General features: G+C 42.1%; 1 non-coding gene across 1 annotated transcript; it reads right to left on the reverse strand.

The window, feature by feature from the left end:
- Nucleotides 1–10,562: 10,562 nt before the first annotated feature.
- On the reverse strand, nucleotides 10,563–10,676 carry LOC140274220 (U5 spliceosomal RNA). Its single transcript, XR_011908194.1, has one exon. It is a non-coding gene; the product is annotated as a U5 spliceosomal RNA (small nuclear RNA).
- Nucleotides 10,677–23,761: the final 13,085 nt, after the last annotated feature.

Below are 23,761 nucleotides of genomic sequence, written 5' to 3' on the forward strand. Positions count from 1 at the left end.
CCAACCAAACATAATCAAAAGCGGGAGCAGAGCTGTTCGACTGCAAGTAGGTGTGAATATCAGATCATAATTTGCAAAAAGCTGTTGGGAAAGGGTGAGAATGCCCGACTATACACTATCAAATGTGGGAGCGGAGTTGTTCGGCTGTGAGTAGGTGTGATTCTAAAACCATAATTGCTGAAAAATGTGTTAGAAAAGGTAAGAATGCCGGACCATATATCACCAAAAGCGGGAGAGGTTGTGTTCGGCTGCAAGTAGGTGTGAATGTCCAGCCATAATTACTCACAAACGGGTAAGAAAGGGTACTATTGCCAGACCATATATCATCAAAACAGGGAGCGGAGGTGGTTCAGCTGCAAGAAGGTTTGAATGTTCGACTAAAGTTTGTAAAAAGCGGGTAAGACAAGGTGTGAATTCCCGACAATGTATGATCAAAAGAGGAGTGGAGGTTTTCGGCTGCAAGAAGGTCTGAATGTCCACCCATAATTACTGAAAAATGGGTAAGAAAAGGTGCGAAAGCCCAACCGCACATGATCATAAGTGGATGAGAAGGTGTTCGACTGCAAGTAGGTGTGAATGTAAGATCATAATTTGTAAAAAGCGGGTGAGAAAAGGTAAGAATGCCCAACCATAAATTATCAAAAGCGGCAGCAGAGTTTCGACTGGTATTTATCAATGTCTAGATAGATTTCAACAAAAAACAACGTTGTACTTTGCAGTAAAAGAAAGTGCAAATCAAAAGTTTTAGGAATCCGAGAATAAGCTTATTTTCATGAGTTCTGCACGATTTCGGATTTTATGTATAAAATGAATTCCTTCACGCAAACTAAGTTAACACTGCTTTTTGATTCATATGTACCCATTTCTACATATATTTCAAGCATAAACTTCCTCATACTACCCTGAATGAGAAAGAGCAACACTTGTGATTAAGCCATACGCCCCTTTTGAGGAGTTCTGCATGGTTTGGGATTTTATCTATAAAATTAATTCCTTCACTCAAACTATGTTAAAACGGCTTTTACCTTCATATTTATCAATGTCTCGATAGATTTAAACAAAAAAACAACGTTGTACTTTGCAATAAAAGAAAGAGCAAATCAAAAGTTTTAGGAATCCGAGAATAAGCTTATTTTCATGAGTTCTGCACGATTTCGGATTTTATGTATAAAATGAATTCATTCACTCAAACCAAGTTAAAACTGCTTTTTCATTCATATTTATCAATGTCTAGATCGACTTCAACAAAGAACAACATTGTATTTTGCAGTAGAAGAAAGAGCAAAACTGAAGGATCAGGAATCCGAGAATAAGCTTCTTTTCATACGTTCTGCATGATTTGGGATTTTATGTATAAAATTAATTCCTTCACTCAAACTAAGTTAACACTGCTTTGTCCTTCATATGTACCCATTTCTACATATATTTCAAGCATAAACTTCCTCATACTACCCTGAATGAGAAAGAGCCACACTTGTGATTAAGCCATACGCCCCTTTTGAGGAGTTCTGCATGATTTGGGATTTTATCTATAAAATCAATTCCTTCACTCAAACTATGTTAAAACGGCTTTTACCTTCATATTTATCAATGTCTCGATAGATTTAAACAAAAAAACAACGTTGTACTTTGCAGTAAAAGAAAGAGCCAATCAAAAGTTTTAGAAATCCGAGAATAAGCTTATTTTCATGAGTTCTGCACGATTTCGGATTTTATGTATAAAATGAATTCATTCACTCAAACCAAGTTAAAACTGCTTTTTCATTCATATTTATCAATGTCTAGATCGACTTCAACAAAGAACAACATTGTATTTTGCAGTAGAAGAAAGAGCAAAACTGAAGGATCAGGAATCCGAGAATAAGCTTATTTTCTTATGGGCAAGTGGGAACTGCTTTGTCCTTCGTATTTATCAATGTGTAGATGGATTTCAACTTCTTCTACTGCAAAGTCCAATGTTTTTCTTTGTTGAAGTCGATCTAGACATTGATGAATATCGAAGGACAAAGCAGTTTTAACTTGGTTTGAGCAAAGCAATTCATTTTATAGCAAAATCCGAAATCGTGCAGAACTCATGAAAGCAGGCTTATACTCGGATTCCTGAAACTTTAGATTTGCTCTTTCTTTTACTGCAAAGTACAACGTTGTTTTTTGTTTAAATCTTTCTAGACATGGTAAATATGAAGGACAAATCAGTTTTAACATAGTTTGAGTGAAGTAATGCATTTTATAAGCAAAATCCCAAATCATGCAAAACTCACGAAAAGCTTTTTCTCGCTTTTCACTGCTTTTTACAAACTTTGGTCGGACGTTCACACCTTCTTGCATCCGAACACCTCCGCTTCCGCTTTTGATGATGTATATTCGGGCATTCGAACCTTTTATTACCCGCTTTTTACAAACCATTGTTGTACTTTCACACCTTCTTGCAGCCGAACACCACCTCTCCCGCTTTTGATGATGTATGGTCCAGTATTCTTACCTTTTTTTAACACATTTTTCAGCAATTATGGTCGGACATTCACACCTACTCACAGCTGGACACCTCCGCTCCCGCTTTTGATCATACAATGTCGGGACATCGCTCCTTGTCTTACCAGCTTTTTACAAACTTTAGTCGAACATTCACACCTTCTTGCAGCTGAACACCTCCGCTCCCGCTTTTGATGATGTATAGTCGGGCTTTCGAGCCTTTTCTTACCCGGCTTTTACAAATTATGGTTGGACATTCAGACCTTGCAGCCGAACACCTCCGCTCTCTCTTTTGATCATACATTGTCGGGCATTCGCACCTTGTCTTACCCGCTTTTTACAAACTATAGTCAGACATTCACACCTTGCAGCTGAACCTCCGCTCCCTGTTTTGATCATGTATGGTCTGGCAATACTACCTTTTCTTCCCCCGTTTGTGATTAATTATGGCTGGACATTCAAACCTACTTGCAGTCGAACAGATCTGCTCCCGCTTTTGATTATGTTTGGTTGGATATTCGAACCTTTTCTTAACTGCTTTTTACAAACCATGGTCGTACTTTCACACCGTCTTGTAGCCGAACAACTCCGCTCTCGCTATTGATTTTGTACAGTCGGGTATTTTAACCTTTTCTTACCCGCTTTTTACCAACTATGGTCGGACATTCACACCGTCTTACAGCGGAACACCTCCGCTCCCGCTTTTTATGGTGTATAGTCGGGCATTTGAACCTTTTCTTACCCGCTATTTACAAACTATGGTAGGACATTCAAACTTTCGTGTATCCGAAAACCTCCGCTCTCTCTTTTGATCATACATTGTCGGACATTCGCACCTTTTCTTACCGGCTTTTTACAAACCATGGTCGGACTGTCACACCTTCTTGTAGCCGAACACATCCGCTCCCGCTATTGATTGTGTACAGTCGGGTATATTAACCTTTTCTTACCCGCTTTTTACCAAGTATGGTTGGACATTCACACCTTCGTACAGCGGAACACCTCCGCTCCCTCTTTTGATGGTGTATGTTCGGGCATTCAAACCTTTTCTTACCCGCTTTTTCCAAACTATGGTCGGCTATTCACAGCTTCCTCTCCACCCACCATACTTGTATGGTGGGATATTCACACCCACTTGCATCCGAAGACCTCCGCCCCAAATTTTGTTGATATTTAGTCGGACATTCGCACCTTACCCGCTTTTGGCAAACTATGGCCTTCTTGCAGCCAAACAACTCTGATCTTGCTTTTGATGATGTAAGGTTGGGCATTCAGACCTTGCTTCACCTGCTTTTCACCAAATATAGTCGGACATTCACACCTTCTTGCAGCCGAACACTTCCGCTCCACCTTTTAGTGTTCTATCACACCTTTTTTTTCCACCGCATTTTATACATTATGGTTGGAAATTTTCAACCACTCTCATCCGAAGACCTCTCCTCCCGCTTTTGTTAATATATTTGAACTTTAGTTTGACATTCAAACCTTCTTGCAGCTGAACCACCTCCGCTCCCTGTTTTGATCATATATGGTCTGGCTACTACCTTTTCTTACCCGTTTGTGAGTAATTATGGCTGGACATTCACACCTACTTGCAGTCGAACACAACCTCTCTCGCTTTTGATGATGTATGGACCGGCATTTTTACCTTTTCTAACACATTTTTCAGCAATTATGGTCGGAGATTCACACCTACTCACAGCCGAACAACTCCGCTCCCGCTTTTGATGATGTATAGTTGGGCATTCTCACCCTTTCTCATCAGCTTTTTGCAAATTATGATCTGACATTCACACCTACTTGCAGTCGAACAGCTCTGCTCCCGCTTTTGATTATGTTTGGTTGGATATTCGAACCTTTTCTTAACTTCTTTTTACATATTTTGGTTGGACGTTCACACCTTCTTGTAGCCGAACACTTCCACTCCTGCTTTTGATGATGTATGGTTGGGCATTCACACCTTTTTTTTGCCCATTTTTCAGGAATTATGGGTGGATATTCACACCTTGCAGCTGAACACCTCCTATCCCACTTATGATCATGTGCGGTTTGATTTTCGAAAAGTTTCTTTCATGTTTTCTAGCAATTATTGATGGACATGTAGACCTTCTTGCAGCTGAACACCTCCGCTCCCGCTTTTGATCATACATTGTCAGGCATTCGCACCTTGTCTTACCCACTTTTTACAAACTTTAGTCGAACAGTCACACCTTTTTGCAGCCGAACACCACCTCTCCCGCTTTTGATGATGTATGGTCCAGCATTCTTACCTTTTCTAACACATTCTTCAGCAATTATGGTCGGACATTCACACCTACTCAGAGCCGAACACCTCCGCTCCCGCATTTGATGGTGTATAGTCGGGCATTCTCACCCTTTCTCATCAGCTTTTTACAAATTATGATCTGACATTCACACCTGCTTTTGATAATGTATTGTTAGGCATTCGCACCTTTTTTTTTACCCATTTTTAATGAATTATGGGTGGACATTCACACCTTCTTGCAGCCGAACACCTCCTCTACCGCTTATGATCATGTGCGGTTTGATATTCGAAAATTTACTTTCTTGTTTTAAAGCTATTATTGATGGACATTCAAACCTTCTTTTTGATGGTGTATAGTCGGGATTTCGAGCCTTTTCTTCCCGGTTTTTACAAACCATGGTCGGACTTTCACACCTTCTTGTAGCCGTACAACTCCGCTCCCGCTATTGATTGTGTACAGTCGGGTATTTTAACCTTTTCTTACCCGCTTTTTACCAACTATGGTCGGACATTCACACCGTCTTACAGCGGAACACCTCTGCTCCCGCTTTTGATGGTGTATAGTCGGGCATTCGAACCTTTTCTTACGCGCTTTTTACAAACTATGGTGGGACATTCAAACCTTCTTGTATCCGAAAACCTCCGCTCTCTCTTTTGATCATACATTGTCGGACATTCGCACCTTTTCTTACCCGCTTTTTACAAACCATGGTCGGACTTTCACATCTTCTTGTAGCCGAACACATCCGCTCCCGCTATTGATTGTGTACAGTCGGGTATTTTAACCTTTTCTTACCTGCTTTTTACAAACCATTGTTGGACTTTCACACCTTCTTGCAGCCGAACACCACCTCTCCCGCTTTTGATGATGTATGGTCCAGTATTCTTACCTTTTCTAACACATTTTTCAGCAATTATGGTCGGACATTCACACCTACTCACAGCTGGACACCTCCGCTCCAGCTTTTGATCATACAATGTCGGGACATCGCTCCTTGTCTTACCAGCTTTTTACAAACTTTAGTCGAACATTCACACCTTCTTGCAGCTGAACACCTCCGCTCCCGCTTTTGATGATGTATAGTCGGGCTTTCGAGCCTTTTCTTACCCGGTTTTTACAAATTATGGTTGGGCATTCAGACCTTGCAGCCGAACACCTCCGCTCTCTCTTTTGATCATACATTGTCGGGCATTCGCACCTTGTCTTACCCGCTTTTTACAAACTATAGTCAGACATTCACACCTTGCAGCTGAACCTCCGCTCCCTGTTTTGATCATGTATGGTCTGGCAATACTACCTTTTCTTCCCCCGTTTGTGAGTAATTATGGCTGGACATTCACACCTTCTTGCAGCCGAACACCTCCTCTCCCACTTATGATCATGTGCGGTTTGATATTCGAAAATTTACTTTCTTGTTTTAAAGCAATTATTGATGGACATTCAAACCTTCTTTTTGATGGTGTATAGTCGGGCTTTCGAGCCTTTTCTTCCCGGTTTTTACAAACCATGGTCGGACTTTCACACCGTCTTGTAGCCGAACAACTCCGCTCTCGCTATTGATTTTGTACAGTCGGGTATTTTAACCTTTTCTTACCCGCTTTTTACCAACTATGGTCGGACATTCACACCGTCTTACAGCGGAACACCTCCGCTCCCGCTTTTTATGGTGTATAGTCGGGCATTTGAACCTTTTCTTACCCGCTATTTACAAACTATGGTAGGAAATTCAAACTTTCGTGTATCCGAAAACCTCCACTCTCTCTTTTGATCATACATTGTCGGACATTCGCACCTTTTTTTACCGGCTTTTTACAAACCATGGTCGGACTGTCACACCTTCTTGTAGCCGAACACATCCGCTCCCGCTATTGATTGTGTACAGTCGGGTATTTTAACCTTTTCTTACCCGCTTTTTACCAAGTATGGTTGGACATTCACACCTTCGTACAGCGGAACACCTCCGCTCCCTCTTTTGATGGTGTATGTTCGGGCATTCAAACCTTTTCTTACCCGCTTTTTCCAAACTATGGTCAGCTATTCACGGCTTCCTCTCCACCCACCATACTTGTATGGTGGGATATTCACACCCACTTGCATCCGAAGACCTCCGCCCCAAATTTTGTTGATATTTAGTCGGACATTCGCACCTTACCCGCTTTTGGCAAACTATGGCCTTCTTGCAGCCAAACAACTCTGATCTTGCTTTTGATGATGTAAGGTTGGGCATTCAGACCTTGCTTCACCTGCTTTTCACCAAATATAGTCGGACATTCACACCTTCTTGCAGCCGAACACTTCCGCTCCACCTTTTAGTGTTCTATCACACCTTTTTTTTCACCGCATTTTATACATTATGGTTGGAAATTTTCAACCACTCTCATCCGAAGACCTCTCCTCCCGCTTTTGTTAATATATTTGAACTTTAGTTTGACATTCAAACCTTCTTGCAGCTGAACCACCTCCGCTCCCTGTTTTGATCATATATGGTCTGGCTACTACCTTTTCTTACCCGTTTGTGAGTAATTATGGCTGGACATTCACACCTACTTGCAGTCGAACACAACCTCTCTCGCTTTTGATGATGTATGGACCGGCATTTTTACCTTTTCTAACACATTTTTCAGCAATTATGGTCGGAGATTCACACCTACTCACAGCCGAACAACTCCGCTCCCGCTTTTGATGATGTATAGTCGGGCATTCTCACCCTTTCTCATCAGCTTTTTGCAAATTATGATCTGACATTCACACCTACTTGCAGTCGAACAGCTCTGCTCCCGCTTTTGATTATGTTTGGTTGTATATTCGAACCTTTTCTTAACTTCTTTTTACATATTTTGGTTGGACGTTCACACCTTCTTGTAGCCGAACACTTCCACTCCTGCTTTTGATGTTGTATGGTTGGGCATTCACACCTTTTTTTTGCCCATTTTTCAGGAATTATGGGTGGACATTCACACCTTGCAGCTGAACACCTCCTATCCCACTTATGATCATGTGCGGTTTGATTTTCGAAAAGTTTCTTTCATGTTTTCTAGCAATTATTGATGGACATGTAGACCTTCTTGCAGCTGAACACCTCCGCTCCCGCTTTTGATCATACATTGTCAGGCATTCGCACCTTGTCTTACCCACTTTTTACAAACTTTAGTCGAACAGTCACACCTTTTTGCAGCCGAACACCACCTCTCCCGCTTTTGATGATGTATGGTCCAGCATTCTTACCTTTTCTAACACATTCTTCAGCAATTATGGTCGGACATTCACACCTACTCAGAGCCGAACACCTCCGCTCCCGCATTTGATGGTGTATAGTTGGGCATTCTCACCCTTTCTCATCAGCTTTTTACAAATTATGATCTGACATTCACACCTGCTTTTGATAATGTATTGTTAGGCATTCGCACCTTTTTTTTTACCCATTTTTCATGAATTATGGGTGGACATTCACACCTTCTTGCAGCCGAACACCTCCTCTCCCGCTTATGATCATGTGCGGTTTGATATTCGAAAATTTACTTTCTTGTTTTAAAGCAATTATTGATGGACATTCAAACCTTCTTTTTGATGGTGTATAGTCGGGCTTTCGAGCCTTTTCTTCCCGGTTTTTACAAACCATGGTCGGACTTTCACACCTTCTTGTAGCCGAACAACTCCGCTCCCGCTATTGATTGTGTACAGTCGGGTATTTTAACCTTTTCTTACCCGCTTTTTACCAACTATGGTCGGACATTCACACCGTCTTACAGCGGAACACCTCTATTCCCGCTTTTGATGGTGTATAGTCGGGCATTCGAACCTTTTCTTACCCGCTTTTTACAAACTATGGTGGGACATTCAAACCTTCTTGTATCCGAAAACCTCCGCTCTCTCTTTTGATCATACATTGTCGGACATTCGCACCTTTTCTTACCCGCTTTTTACAAACCATGGTCGGACTTTCACATCTTCTTGTAGCCGAACACATCCGCTCCCGCTATTGATTGTGTACAGTCGGGTATTTTAACCTTTTCTTACCCGCTTTTTACCAAGTATGGTCGGACATTCACACCTTCGTACAGCGGAACACCTCCGCTCCCTCTTCTGATGGTGTATGTTCGGGCATTCAAACCTTTTCTTACCCGCTTTTTCCAAACTATGGTCGGCTATTTACAGCTTCCTCTCCACCATACTTGTATGGTGGGATATTCACACCCACTTGCATCCGAAGACCTCCGCCCCAAATTTGGTTGATATTTAGTCGGACATTCGCACCTTACCCGCTTTTGGAAAACTATGGCCTTCTTGCAGCCAAACACCTCTGATCTCGCTTTTGATGATATAAGGTTGGGCATTCAGACCTTGCTTCACCTGCTTTTCACCAAATATAGTCGGACATTCACACCTTCTTGCAGCCGAACACTTCCGCTTTTAGTGTTCTATGAGGCATTCACATATTTTTTTTCAACGTATTTTATAGATTATGGTTGGAAATTCTCACCCACTCTCATCCGAAGACCTCTCCTCCCGCTTTTGTTAATATATAGTCGGGCATTCGAACCTTTTCTTACCCGCTTTTTACAAATTATAGTCGAACATTCACACCTACTTGCAGCTGAATACTTCCGCTCCACCTTGTAGGTATGTATGGTTGGCATTTGCACCTCTTTTTATACTGATTGCTGAAGATTAAGTTGTACTTTCTCAAACTACAACTTTTTTTTATTTGTTGAAACTTGATTTGAAGTGGATAAATAAGGAGGACAAACAGTTTTAAGTCAGGCTGATAGAAGGAATTAATTTTATAGCAAAATCTGTACTTCGTCATATGTCGAGAGATGCTTATTGCTGAAGAAGTTCTTTCTCATTCTACAAAGTACAACGTTGTTTATCGTTGAAACTTGATTAGACATGAATAAATATGAAGGACAAAGCAGTCTTAACTTGGTTTGAGTTAATGAATTCGTTTTATAGGAGAATCCGAATTCGTGCATAACTCATAAAATAGAGCTTATTTTCGGATTCCTGAAGAATGATTCTGGTTCTTTCTAATAATACAAAGTTTGTTGTTTATTGTTGAAACTTCATCAGAAGTGAAGAAATAAATGAATGCCTATCAACAAATTGACCTTCTGTTGACCTTCGGGGAGGTGAGTATCTTCACTAGACTCACCTGTCTGCTCTTCCTCCTCATTTAGCGTAGCTCCACCCTCTGCCTGTGAATTCTCACAGACTTCAACACTGAGTGGTGAGGCCTCTACAGGCCCCTCCCCTTTTTGCTCCTCACTTCCAATCCAAGCTTTTGGCGGGAAGTTTGAATTTATTGGGTCAACCTCTTCACTTTGTTCACCAACTGCCACCTTTGGTCCTTCTCTTTGTTGGCTTGACTGTGGCTTTACCGTCTTTAATTTGTTGGCAAAAGATTTAGGGCAATCTCTGAAGAGGTGATTTAATTCTCCACAGAGATTACATTTCCTGCCATTTGGACACTCTCCAAAAGTTTGCCCAATTTCTCTGCTCTTCCCACATAACACCTTGGTACAAGCCTCAACCAGGTGCCCATGCTCACCACACTTGCGGCAGAACTTGGGCTGCCCCTGGTAGTGGATGTAACCTCGGTTTTCAAGGTGGCCAGAGTGTCGCCCACCCGCTGCACTGAGCACTCTTCAGCCCTTTTAAATGGTATAACTTTGCACTCCCGCACGCTCCAGCAAGCACCATTCAAGCAACAACTTTGCACTCCAGCTTCGAACATCGGCACAGTCGCAACAAGTAAGGCGACTCTACTCAGAGAAGTCACTCTGCACAGTAACAAGATTTCTTTTGCACAGACAGAAAGGGCTTCACCCGCAAAGGTAAAGCCTGCCAAAAATAGAAACAACTCATTAGTGCTGCTCTCCACAGAAATCTTTAGTAAAAGGCGAAAGACTTGTACGTTATGAAGAGAAACCAGAGTACGATTATCCGTCACTGCGGGAGCAGGGCATCAGGCTTGTTGGCATAGCCACCTTCCCCATGGTGAGCTTTGCTTGGTTGAGACACTTGCTCCCCCCCCCCTTGCTCCTCGGCTGACCAAGTAGGAACAATCGGGCCCTATTCGATGGCTGCCATGTCTTTTACTCTGTGCAAAAGACAAGGCAGCAACAAAAACACCACGAGAATCCCGTATTGAGGCTTTGTTCTGACCGCTCATTCGGGGTCGCATTTCTTTCAAGCAATTCTCCTGGTTAGCCCACACTCGGCTCGCTCCCATAGCCGTGTTAAAGTCTACTTCGCATTCACTCTCTTTTCCCATCAGACTCTTGGGATTTTATCTATAAAATGAATTCCTTCACTCAAACTATGTGAAAACTGCTTTGTCCTTAATATTTACCATGTCTAGAAAGATTTAAACAAAAAAAACAACGTGTACTTTGCAGTAAAAGAAAGAGCAAATCTAAAGTTTCAGGAATCCGAGAATAAGCTTACTTTCATGAGTTCTTCACGATTTCGGATTTTGCTATAAAATGAATTCCTTCACTCAAACTAAATTAAAACTGCTAAACCGCTAATCTGTTATATGTAAGGCAGATGTCAAATTCACCGAAATAGGATCAAAGGGTATTCGGCCAATCGAGCTGTAGCAACTTCGGTAAAAGAGTATAAGTTGAAGAGTTTGTGAATAAAGGTGTGCGCACACATAGTGTGCTGTACGAAAATAGGCAGGGAGCAATGCCGGCTGGGGTATATGTTCTTGTATGTTGTCTGACTGTTTGATTTGAATGTGTTGTGTAAGTGTCTTGTTGAATGTTACATGTTTGGGCTTTGACACGCTTCACTGTGGTTGTTAACTGTGTGGTGTGTCCTGAAATGTTATATGTTTGGGCTGTGTGACATGCTTAATGCTTGTCACTAGCTACCCACTTATTCATATACTATCAAAGTATGTCCGGACTTCTTATGTTGTCAGTTCCCATCAAAAGCGGAAGCGGAGGTCTTCGGATGCAAGTGGGTGTGAATATCCCACCATACAAGTATGGTGGAGAGGAAGCTGTGAATGGCCGACCATAGTAAAAGGCGGGTGAGAGAAGGTGCGAATGCCTAACCATACATCATCAAAAGAGGGAGCGGAGGTGTTCCGCTGTAAGACGGTGTGAATGTCCGACCATAGATGGTAAAAAGCGGGTAAGAAAAGGTTCGTATGCCCGAATATACACCATCAAAAGCGGAAGCGGAGGTGTTCGGCTGCAAGATATTGTGAACGTCCAACCAAAGTTTGTAAAAAGCAGTTAAGAAAAGGTTCGAATATCTAACCAAACATAATCAAAAGCGGGAGCAGAGCTGTTCGACTGGAAGTAGGTGTGAATGTCAGATCATAATTTTCAAAAAGCTGATGAGAAAGGGTGAGAATGCCCGACTATACATCATCAAATGCGGGAGCGGAGTTGTTCGGCTGTGAGTAGGTGTGAATCTCCGACCATAATTGCTGAAAAATGTGTTAGAATAGGTAAAAATGCCGGTCCATACATCATCAAAAGCGAGAGAGGTTGTGTTTGGCTGCAAGTAGGTGTGAATGTCCAGCCATAATTACTCACAAACGGGTAAGAAAAGGTAGTATTGCCAGACCATATATGATCAAAACAGGGAGCGGAGGTGGTTCAGCTGCAAGAAGGTTTGAATGTCCGACTAAAGTTCAAATATATTAAAGAAAGCGGGAGGAGAGGTCTTCGGATGAGAGTGGTTGAAAATTTCCAACCATAATGTATAAAATGCGGTGAAAAAAAGGTGTGATAGAACACTAAAAGGTGGAGCGGAAGTGTTCGGCTGCAAGAAGGTGTGAATATCCGACTATATTTGGTGAAAAGCAGGTGAAGCAAGGTCTGAATGCCCAACCTTACATCATCAAAAGCGAGATCAGAGGTGTCTGGCTGCAAGAAGGCCATAGTTTGCCAAAAGCGGGTAAGGTGCGAATGTCCGACTAAATATCAACAAAATTTGGGGCAGAGGTCTTCGGATGCAAGTGGGTGTGAATATCCAACCATACAAGTATGGTGGAGAGGAAGCTGTGAATAGCCGACCATAGTTTGGAAAAAGCGGGTAAGAAAAGGTTTGAATACCCGAACATACACCATCAAAAGAGGGAGCGGAGGTGTTCCGCTGTACGAAGGTGTGAATGTCCGACCATAGTTGGTAAAAAGCGGGTAAGAAAAGGTTAAAATACCCGACTGTACACAATCAATAGCGGGAGCGGAGTTGTTCGGCTACTAAAAGGTGTGAAAGTCCGACCCTGGTTTGTAAAAAGCGGGTAAGAAAAGGTTCGAATGCCCGAACATACACCAACAAAAGAGGGAGCGGAGGTGTTCGGCTGCAAGAAGGTGTGAACGTCCGACCAAAGTTTGTAAAAAAGCAGTTAAGAAAAGGTTCGAATATCTAACCAAACATAATCAAAAGCGGGAGCAGAGCTGTTCGACTGCAAGTAGGTGTGAATGTCAGAGAATAATTTGCAAAAAGCTGATGAGAAAGGGTGAGAAATCCCGACTATACACCATCAAATGCGGTAGCGGAGTTGTTCGGCTGTGAGTAGGTGTGATTCTCCAACCATAATTGCTGAAAAATGTGTTAGAAAAGGTAAGAATGCCGGTCCATACATCATCAAAAGCGGGAGAGGTGGTGTTCGGCTGCAAGTAGGTGTGAATGTCCATTAATAATTGCTTTAAAACATGAAAGAAAATTTTCGAATATCAAACCTTACATGATCATTAGCGGGAGAGGAGGTGTTCAGCTGCAAGAAGATGTGAATATCCACCCATAATTACTGAAAAATGGGTAGGAAAAGATGCGAATGTCCAACCATAAATCATCAAAAGCAGGAGTGGAGTTGTTCAGCTACAAGAAGGTATGAAAGTCCAACCATGGTTTGTAAAAAGCGGGTAAGAGAAGGTTCGAATACCCGAATATATACCATCAAAAGCGGAAGTGGGGGTGTTCGGCTGCAAGAAGGTGTGAACGTCCGACCAAATATTGTAAAAAGCAGTTAAGAAAAGGTTTGAATATCCAACCGAACATAATCAAAAGCGGGAGCAGAGCTGTTCAACTGCAAGTAGGTGTGAATGTCAGATCATAATTGCTGAAAAATGTGATAGAAAAGACTAGAATGCCGGACAATACATCATCAAAAGCGGGAGAGGTGGTTTTTCGGCTGCAAGTAGGTGTGAATGTCCAGCCATAATTACTCACAAACGGGGGAAGAAAAGGTAGTATTTCCAGACCACACATGATCAAAACAGGGAATGGAGGTGGTTCAGCTGCAAGGTGTGAATGTCTGACTAAAGTTTGTAAAAACCGTGTTAGACAAGGGGCGAATGCCCGACAATGTATGATCAAAAGAGGCAGCGGAGGTTTTCGGCTGCAAGGTCTGAATGTCCAACCATAATTTGTAAAAATCGGGGAAGAAAAGGCTCGAAAGCCCGACTATACACCATCAAAAGCGGGAGCAGAGGTGTTCAGGTGCAAGCAGGTCTGAATGTCCGACCAATAATTACTGAAAAATGCGTAAGAAAAGGTGCGAATGCCAAATCATACATCATCAAAAGCAGGAGCGGATGTGTTCGGCTACAAGAAGGTTTGAATGTCCAACCATAGTAAGTAATAGGTGGGTAAGAAAAGGCTCGAATGCCCGACTATACACCATCAAAAGCGGAAGCGGAGGTGTTCGGCTGCAAGATATTGTGAACGTCCGACCAAAGTTTGTAAAAAGCAGTTAAGAAAAGGTTCGAATATCTAACCAAACATAATCAAAAGCGGGAGCAGAGCTGTTCGACTGCAAGTAGGTGTGAATATCAGATCATAATTTGTAAAAAGCTGATGAGAAAGGGTGAGAATGCCCGACTATACACCATCAAATGCGGGAGCGGAGTTGTTCGGCTGTGAGTAGGTGTGAATCTCCGACCATAATTGCTGAAAAATGTGTTAGAAAAGGTAAGAATGCCGGTCCATACATCATCAAAAGCGAGAGAGGTTGTGTTCGGCTGCAAGTAGGTGTGAATGTCCATTAATAATTGCTTTAAAACATGAAAGAAAATTTTCGAATATCAAACCTTACATGATCATTAGCGGGAGAGGAGGTGTTCAGCTGCAAGAAGATGTGAATATCCACCCATAATTACTGAAAAATGGGTAGGAAAAGATGCGAATGTCCAACCATAAATCATCAAAAGCAGGAGTGGAGTTGTTCAGCTACAAGAAGGTATGAAAGTCCAACCATGGTTTGTAAAAAGCGGGTAAGAAAAGGTTCGAATACCCGAATATATACCATCAAAAGCGGAAGCGGAGGTGTTCGGCTGCAAGAAGGTGTGAACGTCCGACCAAAGTTTGTAAAAAGCAGTTAAGAAAAGGTTTGAATATCCAACCGAACATAATCAAAAGCGGGAGCAGAGCTGTTCGACTGCAAGTAGGTGTGAATGTCAGATCATAATTGCTGAAAAATGTGATAGAAAAGACTAGAATGCCGGACAATACATCATCAAAAGCGGGAGAGGTGGTTTTTCGGCTGCAAGTAGGTGTGAATGTCCAGCCATAATCACTCACAAACGGGGGAAGAAAAGGTAGTATTTCCAGACCACACATGATCAAAACAGGGAATGGAGGTGGTTCAGCTGCAAGGTGTGAATGTCTGACTAAAGTTTGTAAAAACCGTGTAAGACAAGGGGCGAATGCCCGACAATGTATGATCAAAAGAGGGAGCGGAGGTTTTCGGCTGCAAGGTCTGAATGTCCAACCACAATTTGTAAAAATCGGGGAAGAAAAGGCTCGAAAGCCCGACTATACACCATCAAAAGCGGGAGCAGAGGTGTTCAGGTGCAAGAAGGTCTGAATATCCGACCAAAAATTAATGAAAAATGGGTAAGAAAAGGTGCAAATGCCAAATAATACATCATCAAAAGCAGGAGCGGATGTGTTCGGCTACAAGAAGGTTTGAATGTCCAACCATAGTAAGTAATAGGCGGGTAAGAAAAGGCTCGAATGCCCGACTATATACCATCAAAAGCGGAAGCGGAGGTGTTCGGCTGCAAGACGGTGTGAACGTCCGACCAAAGTTTGTAAAAAGCAGTTAAGAAAATGTTCGAATATCCAACCAAACATCAAAAGCGGGAGCAGAGCTGTTCGACTGCAAGTAGGTGTGAATATCAGATCATAATTTGCAAAAAGCTGTTGAGAAAGGGTGAGAATGCCCGACTATACACTATCAAATGTGGGAGCGGAGTTGTTCGGCTGTGAGTAGGTGTGATTCTACAACCATAATTGCTGAAAAATGTGTTAGAAAAGGTAAGAATGCCGGACCATATATCACCAAAAGCGGGAGAGGTTGTGTTCGGCTGCAAGTAGGTGTGAATGTCCAGCCATAATTACTCACAAACGGGTAAGAAAGGGTACTATTGCCAGACCATATATGATCAAAACAGGGAGCGGAGGTGGTTCAGCTGCAAGAAGGTTTGAATGTCCGACTAAAGTTTGTAAAAAGCGGGTAAGACAAGGTGTGAATTCCCGACAATGTATGATCAAAAGAGGAGTGGAGGATTTCGGCTGCAAGAAGGTCTGAATGTCCACCCATAATTACTGAAAAATGGGTAAGAAAAGGTGCGAAAGCCCAACCGCACATGATCATAAGTGGATGAGAAGGTGTTCGACTGCCAGTAGGTGTGAATGTAAGATCATAATTTGTAAAAAGCGGGTAAGAAAAGGTAAGAATGCCCAACCATAAATTATCAAAAGCGGCAGCAGAGTTTCGACTGGTATTTATCAATGTCTAGATAGATTTCAACAAAAAACAACGTTGTACTTTGCAGTAAAAGAAAGTGCAAATCAAAAGTTTTAGGAATCCGAGAATAAGCTTATTTTCATGAGTTCTGCACGATTTCGGATTTTATGTATAAAATGAATTCCTTCACGCAAACTAAGTTAACACTGCTTTGTCATTCATATGTACCCATTTCTACATATATTTCAAGCATAAACTTCCTCATACTACCCTGAATGAGAAAGAGCAACACTTGTGATTAAGCCATACGCCCCTTTTGAGGAGTTCTGCATGGTTTGGGATTTTATCTATAAAATTAATTCCTTCACTCAAACTATGTTAAAACGGCTTTTACCTTCATATTTATCAATGTCTCGATAGATTTAAACAAAAAAACAACGTTGTACTTTGCAATAAAAGAAAGAGCAAATCAAAAGTTTTAGGAATCCGAGAATAAGCTTATTTTCATGAGTTCTGCACGATTTCGGATTTTATGTATAAAATGAATTCATTCACTCAAACCAAGTTAAAACTGCTTTTTCCTTCATATTTATTAATGTCTAGATCGACTTCAACAAAGAACAACATTGTATTTTGCAGTAGAAGAAAGAGCAAAACTGAAGGATCAGGAATCCGAGAATAAGCTTCTTTTCATACGTTCTGCATGATTTGGGATTTTATGTATAAAATTAATTCCTTCACTCAAACTAAGTTAACACTGCTTTGTCCTTCATATGTACCCATTTCTACATATATTTCAAGCATAAACTTCCTCATACTACCCTGAATGAGAAAGAGCCACACTTGTGATTAAGCCATACGCCCCTTTTGAGGAGTTCTGCATGATTTGGGATTTTATCTATAAAATCAATTCCTTCACTCAAACTATGTTAAAACGGCTTTTACCTTCATATTTATCAATGTCTCGATAGATTTAAACAAAAAAACAACGTTGTACTTTGCAGTAAAAGAAAGAGCCAATCAAAAGTTTTAGGAATCCGAGAATAAGCTTATTTTCATGAGTTCTGCACGATTTCGGATTTTATGTATAAAATGAATTCATTCACTCAAACCAAGTTAAAACTGCTTTTTCATTCATATTTATCAATGTCTAGATCGACTTCAACAAAGAACAACATTGTATTTTGCAGTAGAAGAAAGAGCAAAACTGAAGGATCAGGAATCCGAGAATAAGCTTATTTTCTTATGGGCAAGTGGGAACTGCTTTGTCCTTCGTATTTATCAATGTGTAGATGGATTTCAACTTCTTCTACTGCAAAGTCCAATGTTTTTCTTTGTTGAAGTCGATCTAGACATTGATGAATATGGAAGGACAAAGCAGTTTTAACTTGGTTTGAGCAAAGCAATTCATTTTATAGCAAAATCCGAAATCGTGCAGAACTCATGAAAGCAGGCTTATACTCGGATTCCTGAAACTTTAGATTTGCTCTTTCTTTTACTGCAAAGTACAACGTTGTTTTTTGTTTAAATCTTTCTAGACATGGTAAATATGAAGGACAAATCAGTTTTAACATAGTTTGAGTGAAGTAATGCATTTTATAAGCAAAATCCCAAATCATGCAAAACTCACGAAAAGCTTTTTCTCGCTTTTCACTGCTTTTTACAAACTTTGGTCGGACGTTCACACCTTCTTGCATCCGAACACCTCCGCTTCCGCTTTTGATGATGTATATTCGGGCATTCGAACCTTTTATTACCCGCTTTTTACAAACCATTGTTGGACTTTCACACCTTCTTGCAGCCGAACACCACCTCTCCCGCTTTTGATGATGTATGGTCCAGTATTCTTACCTTTTCTAACACATTTTTCAGCAATTATGGTCGGACATTCACACCTACTCACAGCTGGACACCTCCGCTCCCGCTTTTGATCATACAATGTCGGGACATCGCTCCTTGTCTTACCAGCTTTTTACAAACTTTAGTCGAACATTCACACCTTCTTGCAGCTGAACACCTCCGCTCCCGCTTTTGATGATGTATAGTCGGGCTTTCGAGCCTTTTCTTACCCGGTTTTTACAAATTATGGTTGGACATTCAGACCTTGCAGCCGAACACCTCCGCTCTCTCTTTTGATCATACATTGTCGGGCATTCGCACCTTGTCTTACCCGCTTTTTACAAACTATAGTCAGACATTCACACCTTGCAGCTGAACCTCCGCTCCCTGTTTTGATCATGTATGGTCTGGCAATACTACCTTTTCTTCCCCCGTTTGTGATTAATTATGGCTGGACATTCAAACCTACTTGCAGTCGAACAGATCTGCTCCCGCTTTTGATTATGTTTGGTTGGATATTCGAACCTTTTCTTAACTGCTTTTTACAAACCATGGTCGTACTTTCACACCGTCTTGTAGCCGAACAACTCCGCTCTCGCTATTGATTTTGTACAGTCGGGTATTTTAACCTTTTCTTACCCGCTTTTTACCAACTATGGTCGGACATTCACACCGTCTTACAGCGGATCACCTCCGCTCCCGCTTTTTATGGTGTATAGTCGGGCATTTGAACCTTTTCTTACCCGCTATTTACAAACTATGGTAGGACATTCAAACTTTCGTGTATCCGAAAACCTCCGCTCTCTCTTTTGATCATACATTGTCGGACATTCGCACCTTTTCTTACCGGCTTTTTACAAACCATGGTCGGACTGTCACACCTTCTTGTAGCCGAACACATCCGCTCCCGCTATTGATTGTGTACAGTCGGGTATATTAAGCTTTTCTTACCCGCTTTTTACCAAGTATGGTTGGACATTCACACCTTCGTACAGCGGAACACCTCCGCTCCCTCTTTTGATGGTGTATGTTCGGGCATTCAAACCTTTTCTTACCCGCTTTTTCCAAACTATGGTCGGCTATTCACAGCTTCCTCTCCACCCACCATACTTGTATGGTGGGATATTCACACCCACTTGCATCCGAAGACCTCCGCCCCAAATTTTGTTGATATTTAGTCGGACATTCGCACCTTACCCGCTTTTGGCAAACTATGGCCTTCTTGCAGCCAAACAACTCTGATCTTGCTTTTGATGATGTAAGGTTGGGCATTCAGACCTTGCTTCACCTGCTTTTCACCAAATATAGTCGGACATTCACACCTTCTTGCAGCCGAACACTTCCGCTCCACCTTTTAGTGTTCTATCACACCTTTTTTTTCACCGCATTTTATACATTATGGTTGGAAATTTTCAACCACTCTCATCCGAAGACCTCTCCTCCCGCTTTTGTTAATATATTTGAACTTTAGTTTGACATTCAAACCTTCTTGCAGCTGAACCACCTCCGCTCCCTGTTTTGATCATATATGGTCTGGCTACTACCTTTTCTTACCCGTTTGTGAGTAATTATGGCTGGACATTCACACCTACTTGCAGTCGAACACAACCTCTCTCGCTTTTGATGATGTATGGACCGGCATTTTTACCTTTTCTAACACATTTTTCAGCAATTATGGTTGGAGATTCACACCTGCTCACAGCCGAACAACTCCGCTCCCGCATTTGATGATGTATAGTCGGGCATTCTCACCCTTTCTCATCAGCTTTTTGCAAATTATGATCTGACATTCACACCTACTTGCAGTCGAACAGCTCTGCTCCCGCTTTTGATTATGTTTGGTTGGATATTCGAACCTTTTCTTAACTTCTTTTTACATATTTTGGTTGGACGTTCACACCTTCTTGTAGCCGAACACTTCCACTCCTGCTTTTGATGATGTATGGTTGGGCATTCACACCTTTTTTTTGCCCATTTTTCAGGAATTATGGTTGGACATTCACACCTTGCAGCTGAACACCTCCTATCCCACTTATGATCATGTGCGGTTTGATTTTCGAAAAGTTTCTTTCATGTTTTCTAGCAATTATTGATGGACATGTAGACCTTCTTGCAGCAGAACACCTCCGCTCCCGCTTTTGATCATACATTGTCAGGCATTCGCACCTTGTCTTACCCACTTTTTACAAACTTTAGTCGAACAGTCACACCTTTTTGCAGCCGAACACCACCTCTCCCGCTTTTGATGATGTATGGTCCAGCATTCTTACCTTTTCTAACACATTCTTCAGCAATTATGGTCGGACATTCACACCTACTCAGAGCCGAACACCTCCGCTCCCGCATTTGATGGTGTATAGTCGGGCATTCTCACCCTTTCTCATCAGCTTTTTACAAATTATGATCTGACATTCACACCTGCTTTTGATAATGTATTGTTAGGCATTCGCACCTTTTTTTTTACCCATTTTTCATGAATTATGGGTGGACATTCACACCTTCTTGCAGCCGAACACCTCCTCTCCCGCTTATGATCATGTGCGGTTTGATATTCGAAAATTTACTTTCTTGTTTTAAAGCAATTATTGATGGACATTCAAACCATCTTTTTGATGGTGTATAGTCGGGCTTTCGAGCCTTTTCTTCCCGGTTTTTACAAACCATGGTCAGACTTTCACACCTTCTTGTAGCCGAACAACTCCGCTCCCGCTATTGATTGTGTACAGTCGGGTATTTTAACCTTTTCTTACCCGCTTTTTACCAACTATGGTCGGACATTCACACCGTCTTACAGTGGAACACCTCTGCTCCCGCTTTTGATGGTGTATAGTCGGGCATTCGAACCTTTTCTTACCCGCTTTTTACAAACTATGGTGGGACATTCAAACCTTCTTGTATCCGAAAACCTCCGCTCTCTCTTTTGATCATACATTGTCGGACATTCGCACCTTTTCTTACCCGCTTTTTACAAACCATGGTCGGACTTTCACATCTTCTTGTAGCCGAACACATCCGCTCCCGCTATTGATTGTGTACAGTCGGGTATTTTAACCTTTTCTTACCCGCTTTTTACAAACCATTGTTGGACTTTCACACCTTCTTGCAGCCGAACACCACCTCTCCCGCTTTTGATGATGTATGTCCCAGTATTCTTACCTTTTCTAACACATTTTTCAGCAATTATGGTCGGACATTCACACCTACTCACAGCTGGACACCTCCGCTCCCGCTTTTGATCATACAATGTCGGGACATCGCTCCTTGTCTTACCAGCTTTTTACAAACTTTAGTCGAACATTCACACCTTCTTGCAGCTGAACACCTCCGCTCCCGCTTTTGATGATGTATAGTCGGGCTTTCGAGCCTTTTCTTACCCGGTTTTTACAAATTATGGTTGGACATTCAGACCTTGCAGCCGAACACCTCCGCTCTCTCTTTTGATCATACATTGTCGGGCATTCGCACCTTGTCGTACCCGCTTTTTACAAACTATAGTCAGACATTCACACCTTGCAGCTGAACCTCTGCTCCCTGTTTTGATCATGTATGGTCTGGCAATACTACCTTTTCTTCCCCCGTTTGTGAGTAATTATGGCTGGACATTCACACCTACTTGCAGTCGAACAGCTCTGCTCCCGCTTTTGATTATGTTTGGTTGGATATTCGAACCTTTTCTTAACTGCTTTTTACAAACCATGGTCGTACTTTCACACCTTCTTGTAGCCGAACAACTCCGCTCCCGCTATTGATTTTGTACAGTCGGGTATTTTAACCTTTTCTTACCCGCTTTTTACCAACTATGGTCGGACATTCACACCGTCTTACAGCGGAACACCTCCGCTCCCGCTTTTTATGGTGTATAGTCGGGCATTTGAACCTTTTCTTACCCGCTATTTACAAACTATGGTAGGACATTCAAACTTTCGTGTATCCGAAAACCTCCGCTCTCTCTTTTGATCATACATTGTCGGACATTCGCACCTTTTCTTACCAGCTTTTTACAAACCGTGGTCGGACTGTCACACCTTCTTGTAGCCGAACACATCCGCTCCCGCTATTGATTGTGTACAGTCGGGTATATTAACCTTTTCTTACCCGCTTTTTACCAAGTATGGTTGGACATTCACACCTTCGTACAGCGGAACACCTCCGCTCCCTCTTTTGATGGTGTATGTTCGGGCATTCAAACCTTTTCTTACCCGCTTTTTCCAAACTATGGTCGTCTATTCACAGCTTCCTCTCCACCCACCATACTTGTATGGTGGGATATTCACACCCACTTGCATCCGAAGACCTCCGCCCCAAATTTTGTTGATATTTAGTCGGACATTCGCACCTTACCCGCTTTTGGCAAACTATGGCCTTCTTGCAGCCAAACAACTCTGATCTTGCTTTTGATGATGTAAGGTTGGGCATTCAGACCTTGCTTCACCTGCTTTTCACCAAATATAGTCGGACATTCACACCTTCTTGCAGCCGAACAACTCCGCTCCCGCTATTGATTTTGTACAGTCGGGTATTTTAACCTTTTCTTACCCGCTTTTTACCAACTATGGTCGGACATTCACACCGTCTTACAGCGGAACACCTCCGCTCCCGCTTTTTATGGTGTATAGTCGGGCATTTGAACCTTTTCTTACCCGCTATTTACAAACTATGGTAGGACATTCAAACTTTCGTGTATCCGAAAACCTCCGCTCTCTCTTTTGATCATACATTGTCGGACATTCACACCTTTTCTTACCAGCTTTTTACAAACCATGGTCGGACTGTCACACCTTCTTGTAGCCGAACACATCCGCTCCCGCTATTGATTGTGTACAGTCGGGTATATTAACCTTTTCTTACCCGCTTTTTACCAAGTATGGTTGGACATTCACACCTTCGTACAGCGGAACACCTCCGCTCCCTCTTTTGATGGTGTATGTTCGGGCATTCAAACCTTTTCTTACCCGCTTTTTCCAAACTATGGTCGGCTATTCACAGCTTCCTCTCCACCCACCATACTTGTATGGTGGGATATTCACACCCACTTGCATCCGAAGACCTCCGCCCCAAATTTTGTTGATATTTAGTCGGACATTCGCACCTTACCCGCTTTTGGCAAACTATGGCCTTCTTGCAGCCAAACAACTCTGATCTTGCTTTTGATGATGTAAGGTTGGGCATTCAGACCTTGCTTCACCTGCTTTTCACCAAATATAGTCGGACATTCACACCTTCTTGCAGCCGAACACTTCCGCTCCACCTTTTAGTGTTCTATCACACCTTTTTTTCACCGCATTTTATACATTATGGTTGGAAATTTTCAACCACTCTCATCCGAAGACCTCTCCTCCCGCTTTTGTTAATATATTTGAACTTTAGTTTGACATTCAAACCTTCTTGCAGCTGAACCACCTCCGCTCCCTGTTTTGATCATATATGGTCTGGCTACTACCTTTTCTTACCCGTTTGTGAGTAATTA

The sequence above is a fragment of the Leuresthes tenuis genome, unplaced genomic scaffold, assembly GCF_036924035.1.
Source record: "Leuresthes tenuis unplaced genomic scaffold, fLeuTen1.0.hap1 SCAF_17, whole genome shotgun sequence".
NCBI lineage: Eukaryota > Metazoa > Chordata > Actinopteri > Atheriniformes > Atherinopsidae > Leuresthes > Leuresthes tenuis.